Raw genomic sequence first — 9,828 nt, forward strand, 5'->3', positions numbered from 1 at the left:
CGTTCATGCCGACATGAGGTAGGAGGGGGGCTTCTATCTACTTCGCACTTTGCTAGGTGAACATCGGTTGGGGGGGGGGGAGGGGGCATGCATTCATAGCTTAGGATTCCCTTCGTGCCGACACGAGGGGGGAGGGCAAGCAATACCGTGCGATTTGCGAGAGAGGTGCCACATCGAAGTTGCATTTGGTATTTGAAAATCAAACCACCCTTTTGATACATAAATTTGGTCCACATGCAAGTGTGTTCATGTTCCGACTCTCTCCCGCATCATTTTTTGCCAAATTTATGAACATTAGACAAGTCGGATGACGCAGCAGACACGGTTCACTCAAACTAACCGTGTGCCACGCCGGTGCCCCTGTCACGCACACATCCGCACAGTACATTGGGCTCCACGAGGCTCCCCCTGTCAAAAATGTCTACCTGCCTCGAGGGTTTTTCTGTTTCATAACACACGGTTGTTATCTCCGGACCGTGTGCGATGTTTCTTGTTCCTAACCCCGCCTACATCCTAGAAAATATCTACCCGTCTCGAGGGTTTTTCTGTTTCATAACACACGGTTGTTATCTCCAGACCGTGTGCGATGTTTCTTGTTTCCAATCCCGCCTGCATCCCTAGAAAATATCTGCCCGCCTCGAGGGTTTTTCTGTTTCATAACACACTGTTGTTATCTTCAGACCGTGTGCGATGCACTATCATCAAATTTTTTAATAGTCCGGTATTTCTCTCCCGCGTAGTAAAATTTTCAGTACCCGCGTCATTTCCTCAAACACCCCGCGCCCCCTCCACACACACACACAAGACACACACACACACCAAAACCTCCTCGAGCATGCACGCACACACACACACACACACACACACCCTCCCTCGCTCAAAACCATAGCAAGGTCCCCACCGCCGCAAGGCCTCCATTGTCAACATCTGCCGGTTTGCCAGTGCAGCTTACCCACCGATCTCCATACCCAGGCCGCCCTGAGTTTCTTAAATGACGCCTGCCAAATGCCCCCTTTCCCACAGATCCCCATCCCCATCCCCCACTCCAGAGCGTCGCATCCTAAGCCCGGCTACGCTTCCCATGGAGCTCAAGGAGCGACTGGCCCAAAAGAGGTGTGTAGCGGTCTCTTCGCCCGCGTCGCCGAGGAAACTGACGACCATTACTGGCGGCAGGCACTCAAGCAGCGGGCTAGAGTATGCGGGCATGTCTCGGCCGCCGGCTACGACATCGAGGTCATCAACAGCGATGGCCTGAGGCGGGCTATGTCACAGGTTAAGTGGCCCACCCCCAACCCCTCGGGTTCAACCGCCGTCGATCTCATCCATGGCCCCGCCGCTGATCTACTCTGGCTCGCTATCAATAATTTGCCATTCTACATCGCCATCGAGCCCCTTTTGTCATTTCTGAAGGACATGTTCTGCGACGCTGGCTTGGGATCCACAGCTTCCAAGTCAGACCTCATCGACGACGACCACGAGGAGGGCACCCTCTCCGGCTCTTCCAAGGGGAAAGAGCCCATCTGCTCTTCCAAGGGGAAAGCCCCCGTCTGCAACATTAGGGAGGGCATCCTACAGCCGTGCTCTTCCAAGGGGAAGGAGCCCATCTGCGACAACATGGAGCACATCCAGGGTCCGTGCTCTTCCCACGAGAACAAGCCCATCTGTGACAAGTGAGGAAACCCATGATTTCTTTTGCCGTGCCTCTTCACAGGGGGAAACCCAAGATTTGTTTTGTTGAGTCCCTTTTGTAGTGTAGTGAGAATATGTCCAGTTTTAATTGCTATATCTGGTTGTTTGCAGTATGCCTTGTTTATTTCAGTTGTTCACAATGTGATGCTCTATATGTGCAATTATTTACTGGGCAGTACATTTCATCAATCCAGTTTTAAACATACCGATAGGAATGCATATATTTGCTTGTTGTTAAGCCTGTTATGGCTAGCATATGCCTCTTTTAAAGGTTTTTGATTGTTCGGTTGTTTGTAGTTAGCATATGTCTAGTTTCAAATGCTATCTTTGGTTGTTCGTAGTATGCCTTGTTTATTCCAGTTATTCACAACGTGATGTTCTATATGTGCAAGTATGAACTGTGCAGTTCAATTTCATCAGTACCAGTTTCAACAATACCACTATGAATGACTACATTTGGTTGCTGCATCTTGTAGTTAACATGCCTTTCCATTTTTATTTAACAATATCAGTGTACTTAGATCGGCACAATACCAGTTTGAATGACTATGTTTGCTTGTTGTTAAATGTTAGGCCTGTTGCAGTTAGCACACCTTTCCACTTGTTTTGCTTTACTAGCATGCTTAAACCTGCACACTGAAGCTATCTTTTGGAGATTATTTTGTCTACCATGGATAATTTTGGTTGATGTTTAGCCTATTGTGCTTAACATGCTTCTTGATGTACCTACATAGGATAATTTTGGGAACGATTGCTGTTTTCTATCGAGGTTAGTTTCATCCCATGGCTTATATCTGCTCACTGTTCAGGATATCAGTAGCTGGTATCATATAGGCCGGCGGCTGATAAGGGACTAATCGGTGAATCAGACTTTTAACTGGATATATCTGCAACCCATTTATCGTTAGGTTAACTAGGGCCATATGTAATATATCTGAGGCTACATAGCAACATGCACTGTACTTAATGTCTTAATATGCAATCCTAGGCTACATAGCAACAAGGAAGAGTGTTACATTAATGTTCTAATGATGTCTAGATATATGTAGAAGAGCAGCAGCAACAACAACAACAACACAGCCCTGTTTGGATACTCAACTAGCTAGAGGTTAGTGTTAGTTTCTAGCTCATGACTAACCCTGAACTAACTCCATCCAAAGAGTTGTTTGGATGGCAGGGTTAGATTGACAATAAATGCACTAGGAGAACTAGCTCCAATTAGCACCTCTTGGGTTGGATAGTTTTTTTGGGTGGGTTATAGATGCAACTAGCTCAAACTAGCCCTCATGTTTAGATATACTTTAGGGCTATTTGAGCCCGAACTAGCTCAAACTAACGGTAACCCGTGGATACAACATCAGTTAATCAATTGATAATTTGTAAGAATTCACTGAACTCCTTCTGGCCCATAATATAAGATGTTAATTCATCTAATACGTGAGTATATTCGATGTTTTAAGATACTCCCTCCGTTCCTAATTATTTGTCTTTTTAGAGATTTCAAATGGACTACCACATACGGATGTATATAGACATATTTAAATGAGTGTTGTACTACATCATTGTGCAATTGCTGTTTAGCTTCTAATATTACTTGGTGCTTTTAGGTACATATGTCATTGGTAAAGATCCGGCTTTGACCCTTTCTGCGTATGGGGCAATGAGATATCGATGAACCAGCATCAAGTGAGGAAGCTGATAAAGATTGTTAGTAAAATGGGTCCAAATATGGCAATTAAACTATTTGTTTACACTTTATCCAAGACAACAGCGAACTGCAGGATGGTAAGTAAGAACTCTGCAGCCTTCTTTTTACTGCTCATAATGAGTTGTGTTAGATGACAATGTCTGAATCTTTTTCCTTTGCAGTGGTTGCCAAAGCAGTTTACTCAAGATTACCTCTCAAACTACATGATTGGTGGGCATGCAAAGGTTAAAGTACTTCTACCAGAACATGATGATTATCTAGATGTTTTCATGAAGACCGTGAAGGATGGGCGGTCGGCCATTACAAGGGGTTGGACTAGAGTCGTGCGTGCCTTCTGCATGGAGGAGGGCACAATCACTACAAAAAATACACTTCCGTGATGATACGTGTTTGTCACAGTAGGTCACGTTTTCTGTCATGCATGTACATCCATGACAAATTTATGACAGAATCAAGATAGTCATACCTGTGCTGTCATAGAAGTGTTCCATGATATTACCAAAATTATCATCACGGAAGTGTCCACTTCCATGACGATAAATCGCGCGTCACAAAAGTGCGTTCGTCAAGGGTGACCGACACATGGCATCCACCGTAACGGAACGCCGTTAAGCTATCGGGTCCGGTTTTGGATCCGATAACCCGTTAATAGCCCGGACCAATGGGGATTTTCCACGTGTAAAATTCTGATTGGCTGACGGAAACACGTGTCAGCTCCGCATTGGCACATGTGTCACTCATCCAATGGGCGAGATGCGCCTATGATATGTTGACACGTGGACCGGCCCAAACGTGGCCTATAAAATTTAAATGGGTCGGCCCAACTAAAGGCCAATAAGATTTTGCGGTCCATAATGGGCCGACCCAGCAAAAGGCCCACGAGATTTTGCGTATCATAATGGGCCGACCCAGCTAAAGGCCCACGAGATTTTGCGGGCCATAATGGGCCGGCCCAGCTAAAGGCCCGCGAGATTTTGCAGACCATAATGGGCCAGCCCAGCTAAAGGCCCACAAGATTTTGCGGACCATAATGGGCTGGCCCAGCTAAAGGCCACGAGATTTCGTCGACCATAATGGGCCGGCCCAGCAGAAGGCCCAAAAGATTTCGATGACACTAGTAGGCCGACCCATTAACAGGCTGCCATGTTTTGGGCCAAATGCCGGCCCATATTTGATCCGGTCCATTAACAGGCTGCCACGTTCCTCAGGCCTAATAAAGGCCCATATGTGATCCGGCCCATTAAAAGCCTACCACGTTGTGGGCCAAATTACGGCCCAGATCAGGTCCGACCCTTTGAGAGGCTTTGGGCTAAATTATGGCCCATATCAGATTCGGCCCGTCAACTGGACGCTATCCTTTTGGCCCACTTGATAAAGGCCCATTTAGTAATTCGGCCTAATATTAGTTTCGTCCTGTTAAAGGCCCGTTTAACATTTTGGCCATATATATATTTCGGCCTGTTAAAAGCCCGTCATATAGTTGCGCCTAACTACGGCCCCGTTTGCATCCGGCCTGCTCACAGACAATAATTTGATTGGGCCAAACAAGGACCAAGACAATTTTGGCCTGTTATAAGCCCATGATTTGATTGGCACAATCATGGGCCGGGGTCTATTTCGGCCTGCAGCCGACCCGTGAGCTGTTCGGCACGTTTCAGGCCCAACCTACTTTTCAGCCTCCTAAAAGCCCATTTAGTTTTCTTGGGAAAATAGGGTTGGCGGTTTACTCGGCCTATTAAAGGCCCGAATCTACTAGTGGGCCAGTTTACATTTAAGCCTGTTAACGGACCAAGATGACGGGGCCCATGATGCGGATCATACATGGTGATTTGCATGACGGCCCGATTATGTACCATAATTTTACGGTTTGGCCGGTTTACTGCGAAGACAGGATATATATACAGTAAAATAACTGCAGCATCGTGAATAAGAAAAAAACCTAGACTATACAATAAAGAAATTACGACATATTACATCCACTGGGCATCAAAGTTCGCCACTATGATAATAAAGCACAAGCAGACAACAGATTACATACACTGGGCATCAAAGATCACCACCAGTGCAATTAAACACGCCGAAAAATAATATACAAAACCGACAGCACTTCAACAGAGTTCAAGAAAGGTTAGCCCTGCTCGGGAGCTGCAGCACAAGCAGCTGAGCAAGCTGGGAGACTGCACTTGTTTGACACTTATATCCTCCTCACTCTGAAAGATAAACAAGCAAACAGATGACAAGTTTTGCACATTTAAGTATCAGTGCTGACAATTCATCACTGTCGGTGTTCTGGGGACGGGGGTCCCCAGACTTGCCTGCCTGCGGCCCACGACGTGGCTATGCTAGCAGGCCCGTACGGCCCATCTTCGTCAACGAGGCTGTCAAGACCCTCGCGAGGGGCCAAGCTTCGCGAGGCGGACAACGCAAGACCTCCTCAGGAGCGGCCCCTCCAGGCAGGCTCACGAGGAGCGGAGATATCAAGGCGGGGCAAACCTCATGAGGCTCTCGTGACGTGAGCCATGACGATCAGGATTAGGCGGGCGCCAGGCGGGCACCAGCGCGCGTAGCGTCCTTGTTTCCTCTTTGGTGCCAAGAGGGCAAGCGCAGGCGCGGAGTACCGATGCATCAGGCAAAGGTTTCCATATCAGTGCAACGAGACCAAGAGCAGCAGGCCAACAGGACGGAGGTCACCGTGGAGCCCAAGACGGCGTCACCACCAGAGCCTTTCGCAGGCGAAGACCGTTTTTGTGAGGATAGCTTGTACTAGCTGTCCCCTTTCAAATTGGCCGCCGTTGTTGGCTCCCTTCCCGCTCAATATTTGGGGAGAGGACCAGGGCCTATATAAGTAGAACTAGCCACCACAGCAAGGGGCAACTGGACCTCATCTGGTCGAGAGCCAACCCTCAGCCACACCGAACACAAGAACACCTCAACCTCAGGAGGTTGTTCTTCCCCTTGTACTGTTCTTCATCAGCCCCAAAGGCAATCCACCCCACACACTGGAGTAGGCTATTACACCACAATGGTGGCCCGAACCAGTATAAATCTTGTGTCCCTTGTGTTGTGAGTTCGTCGAGTTCGTCCGCAAGATCATAGCGAGCTAGGGCGTGGATCGGTAGGAGGGAAAGAACTTCGCGCGCACCCCAGAGTTCGAACCTTAAGGGTTTTGCCGGAACCCGAGATCCGACATTTGGCGCGCCAGGTAGGGGTGCGCCGTAGCTTCTCTCCGTCGATCTGCGCTTCGCCCTCATGGCAGGCGCCCCGCCATCGGCTCCAACGGCCGGTGCTGACGATGGGGCCAGGGGGCTCCGAGCCCTGGCCCCCGCCCTTCGGCAGGTGCGATGGCCACCCAAGTTCAGGCCGGAGATGCCGCCGCGCTATGACAGCGCGGCGGACCCATTGGCGTTCCTGCTGGCATACGAGGAGGCCATCCTCGAGGCCGGGGGCAGCGACAAGGTCATGGCCAACTGGCTCCCAATGGCCCTCGCCGGCGAGCCACGCGCCTGGCTGCTCAACCTCCCTGGATCCACGATGGCATCCTGGGGGGAACTCCGCGACCTCTTCACTGCTCGCTACGCGGTGCCAGCGCACCAGGCAGTCGCAGCCCTGCTGGGCGGCTCTCAAGCACCGCCTTCAGATTGCCACGTCAAGCCGTTCCTCCGTCAGATTGGTGCCGCTTCCAAGTGCCCGGGGGCTCCGCCGGGTTGGGCTGCGCCAGAGGCCGACCTCACCTTCGGCTCGGAAGACCACCCCAATTCTACCGCCGGCTCGGGCAAGCTCCCAATGCTCTGCACGCCCACAATCTGCAACGTGGCTATTACCAAGACCCTCATCGACGGCGGAGCAGGCCTCAACTTGCTCTCCGTAGAGGCCTTCAGCCTTCTTCACGTGCCACTCGAGCGGCTCAGTCTCAGCAAGCCTTTCTCAGGAGTTGGTGGCGGCACTGCCCGCTCTCTGGGACAGATCCGCCTCCCCGTCACCTTCGGCACACGCGACAACTACCGCACCGAGATGGCCGACTTCGACATCGCCCGCATCGGCCTCCCGTACAATGCCATCCTCGGGTACCCAGCTCTCGCCCAGTTCATGGCGGCGACTCATCCGGCCTACAACCGCATGAAGATGCCTGGGAGCAAAGGCGTCCTCACCATCAAGGGGGACACCAAGGAGGCCGTGACGGCACTCAAGCTCGCCCTCAAAACCGCCGCGGCGGCGCAGCCTGCCGACGCGGGCACCTCCGAGCCTAAGGGAGCCGTACCGACCAAGAAGAAGCAGTTGTTCACACAAGACAAGGCGGAAACCAAGCAGGTGCCAGTCAACAAGGACGGGCCCTCAGGAGCCACCTTTACCATAGGTGCCAGCCTCAACCAAGGTCAAGAGGAAGCATTGGTGAAGTTCTTGCGCGCAAACAAGGATATATTCGCGTGGGAGCCCAATCAGCTGGTAGGAGTCCCGAGGGAGGTGATTCAGCATCATTTAAGGGTATGCCCCAATGTACGCCCCGTGAAGCAGCGGGCGCGATGGCAGTCCACTGAGAAGCAGGCCTTCATCGTCCAAGAGACCCGCAAGCTGGAAGCGGCGGGTGCCATTCGCGAGGTTCGGTATCCCGAGTGGCTGGCGAACCCCGTCATAGTGCCGAAGAAAGGCGGGAAGGAACGGATGTGCGTCGACTTCACCAACCTTAACGAAGCCTGCCCCCAAGATCCATTCCCGCTCCCACGCATTGATCAGATCGTCGACTCCACCACCAAGTGCGACCTGCTGTGCTTCCTGGATGTGTTCTCAGGGTATCACCAGATCAAGATGGCGGTGGAAGACGTGGAGAAGACAGCCTTCCTGACCCCGTGTGGGGTGTACTGCTACACCTGCATGCCCTTTGGACTGCGCAATGCGGGCGCAACCTTTTAGCGACTGATGCACATCGCCTTGGGGCGGCAGCTCGGGAGAAACACAGAGGCCTATGTCGACGACATTGTGGTGAAGTCTCGGGAGGCGAGGACCCTAATTCAAGACCTAGAGGAGACCTTCGCGAGCCTGCGCCAAATGAACTTGCGGCTCAACCTGGAGAAGTGCGTGTTCGGCGTCCCTTCCGGCAAGCTGCTTGGCTTTCTCGTGTCCCACAGAGGGATCGAGGCAAATCCAGAAAAGATCGAGGCCATCGAGGACATGAGCCCGCCGCAGACCCTGAAGGAGATGCAGAAGTTGGCTTGTTGGGTAACTGCGTTGGGACGCTTCATCTCCAAGCTAGGGGAACGCGCCCTACCCTTCTTCAACCTGATGACGAAGAAGGGCCCATTCGAGTGGACCCAGGAGGCCGACCGAGCTTTTCAAGACCTCAAGAGATACCTGACCAGCCCTCCGGTGATGGTGGCACCACGACCCCTTGAGCCCCTAGTGCTCTACCTCGCCGCTACCCCGTACTCCGCCAGCGCAGCATTGGTGGCAGTTCGGGAGGAGCACCAAGCCAAGGGCGTGCTGCGCCGAGCTACAGCTGAAGCAATGCAAGATCAGGAAGTCGCCGCAAGAGCCATGGCAGCACCGACAGAAGACCAAGCTCAGCAGGACGATGCCGTCAAAACCCCCGCAAACCATCAGGCGTCATGAGTCCCGTCACCTCAGGAGACGTTCCAACTTCCGCAAGGCGCGAGCCCAGATGGCACGCCAACCCTCGTCGAACACCCGGTGTATTTCGTCAGCACCGTGTTGTGAGATGCGAAGGCGCGATATCCCATGCCTCAGAAGCTCCTGCTCGCACTCTTGGTGGCCTCGCGCAAGCTGCGGCATTACTTCCAGGGCCACCCTATCAAGGTCGTCTCAGCCTACCCGTGGGAGAGGGTGCTCAGGAGCCCCAATTCTGCTGGAAGGGTCACCGAGTGGAACATCGAGCTGCAAGAATTCCAGTTAGAGTTCAGCACTACCAGGGTCATCAAGGGAGCCGCGCTCGCTGATTTTGTAGCGGAATGGACGGACGTCCCGACGCTGGAAGTAGGCGAAGACCGGTCCACCTCGCCAGGAAGCACTACAAAAAAAAGACACATCCGTGACATTTTGGGCCGAACGATTTTTTTTTCTGTCATACATATGACACTTCTATGACGATAATTGTGACAAAACCCGGTATCATCATAGATGTGGTGGGCTCCTACTTCTATGACAAAAAATCATGACAGAAAATGGGCTTTTCGTCCTGGGCGGGCCGGAGACGCAGCTGCATGACATTCTTTGCACCGTCCATGACAGAAAAAACCGTGGTAGAAGCGAGGGCGAGGAAAATTTCGGGGAGTTCCCGGTTAAGGTGGGAGGTCGGGGGCCGAGCGATGCGCGTTTCTCTCGTACACGTACGCGCGTGTGTGCGAGGCGTTGGCTCTAACTGAACCCGAGAGAGGCGTTGGGCTCTAACTGAACCCGAGTGATTGCACTGCAGGCTACGC

The sequence above is a fragment of the Triticum aestivum genome, chromosome 3D (genome assembly GCF_018294505.1).
Source record: "Triticum aestivum cultivar Chinese Spring chromosome 3D, IWGSC CS RefSeq v2.1, whole genome shotgun sequence".
Classification (NCBI taxonomy): Eukaryota; Viridiplantae; Streptophyta; class Magnoliopsida; order Poales; family Poaceae; genus Triticum; species Triticum aestivum.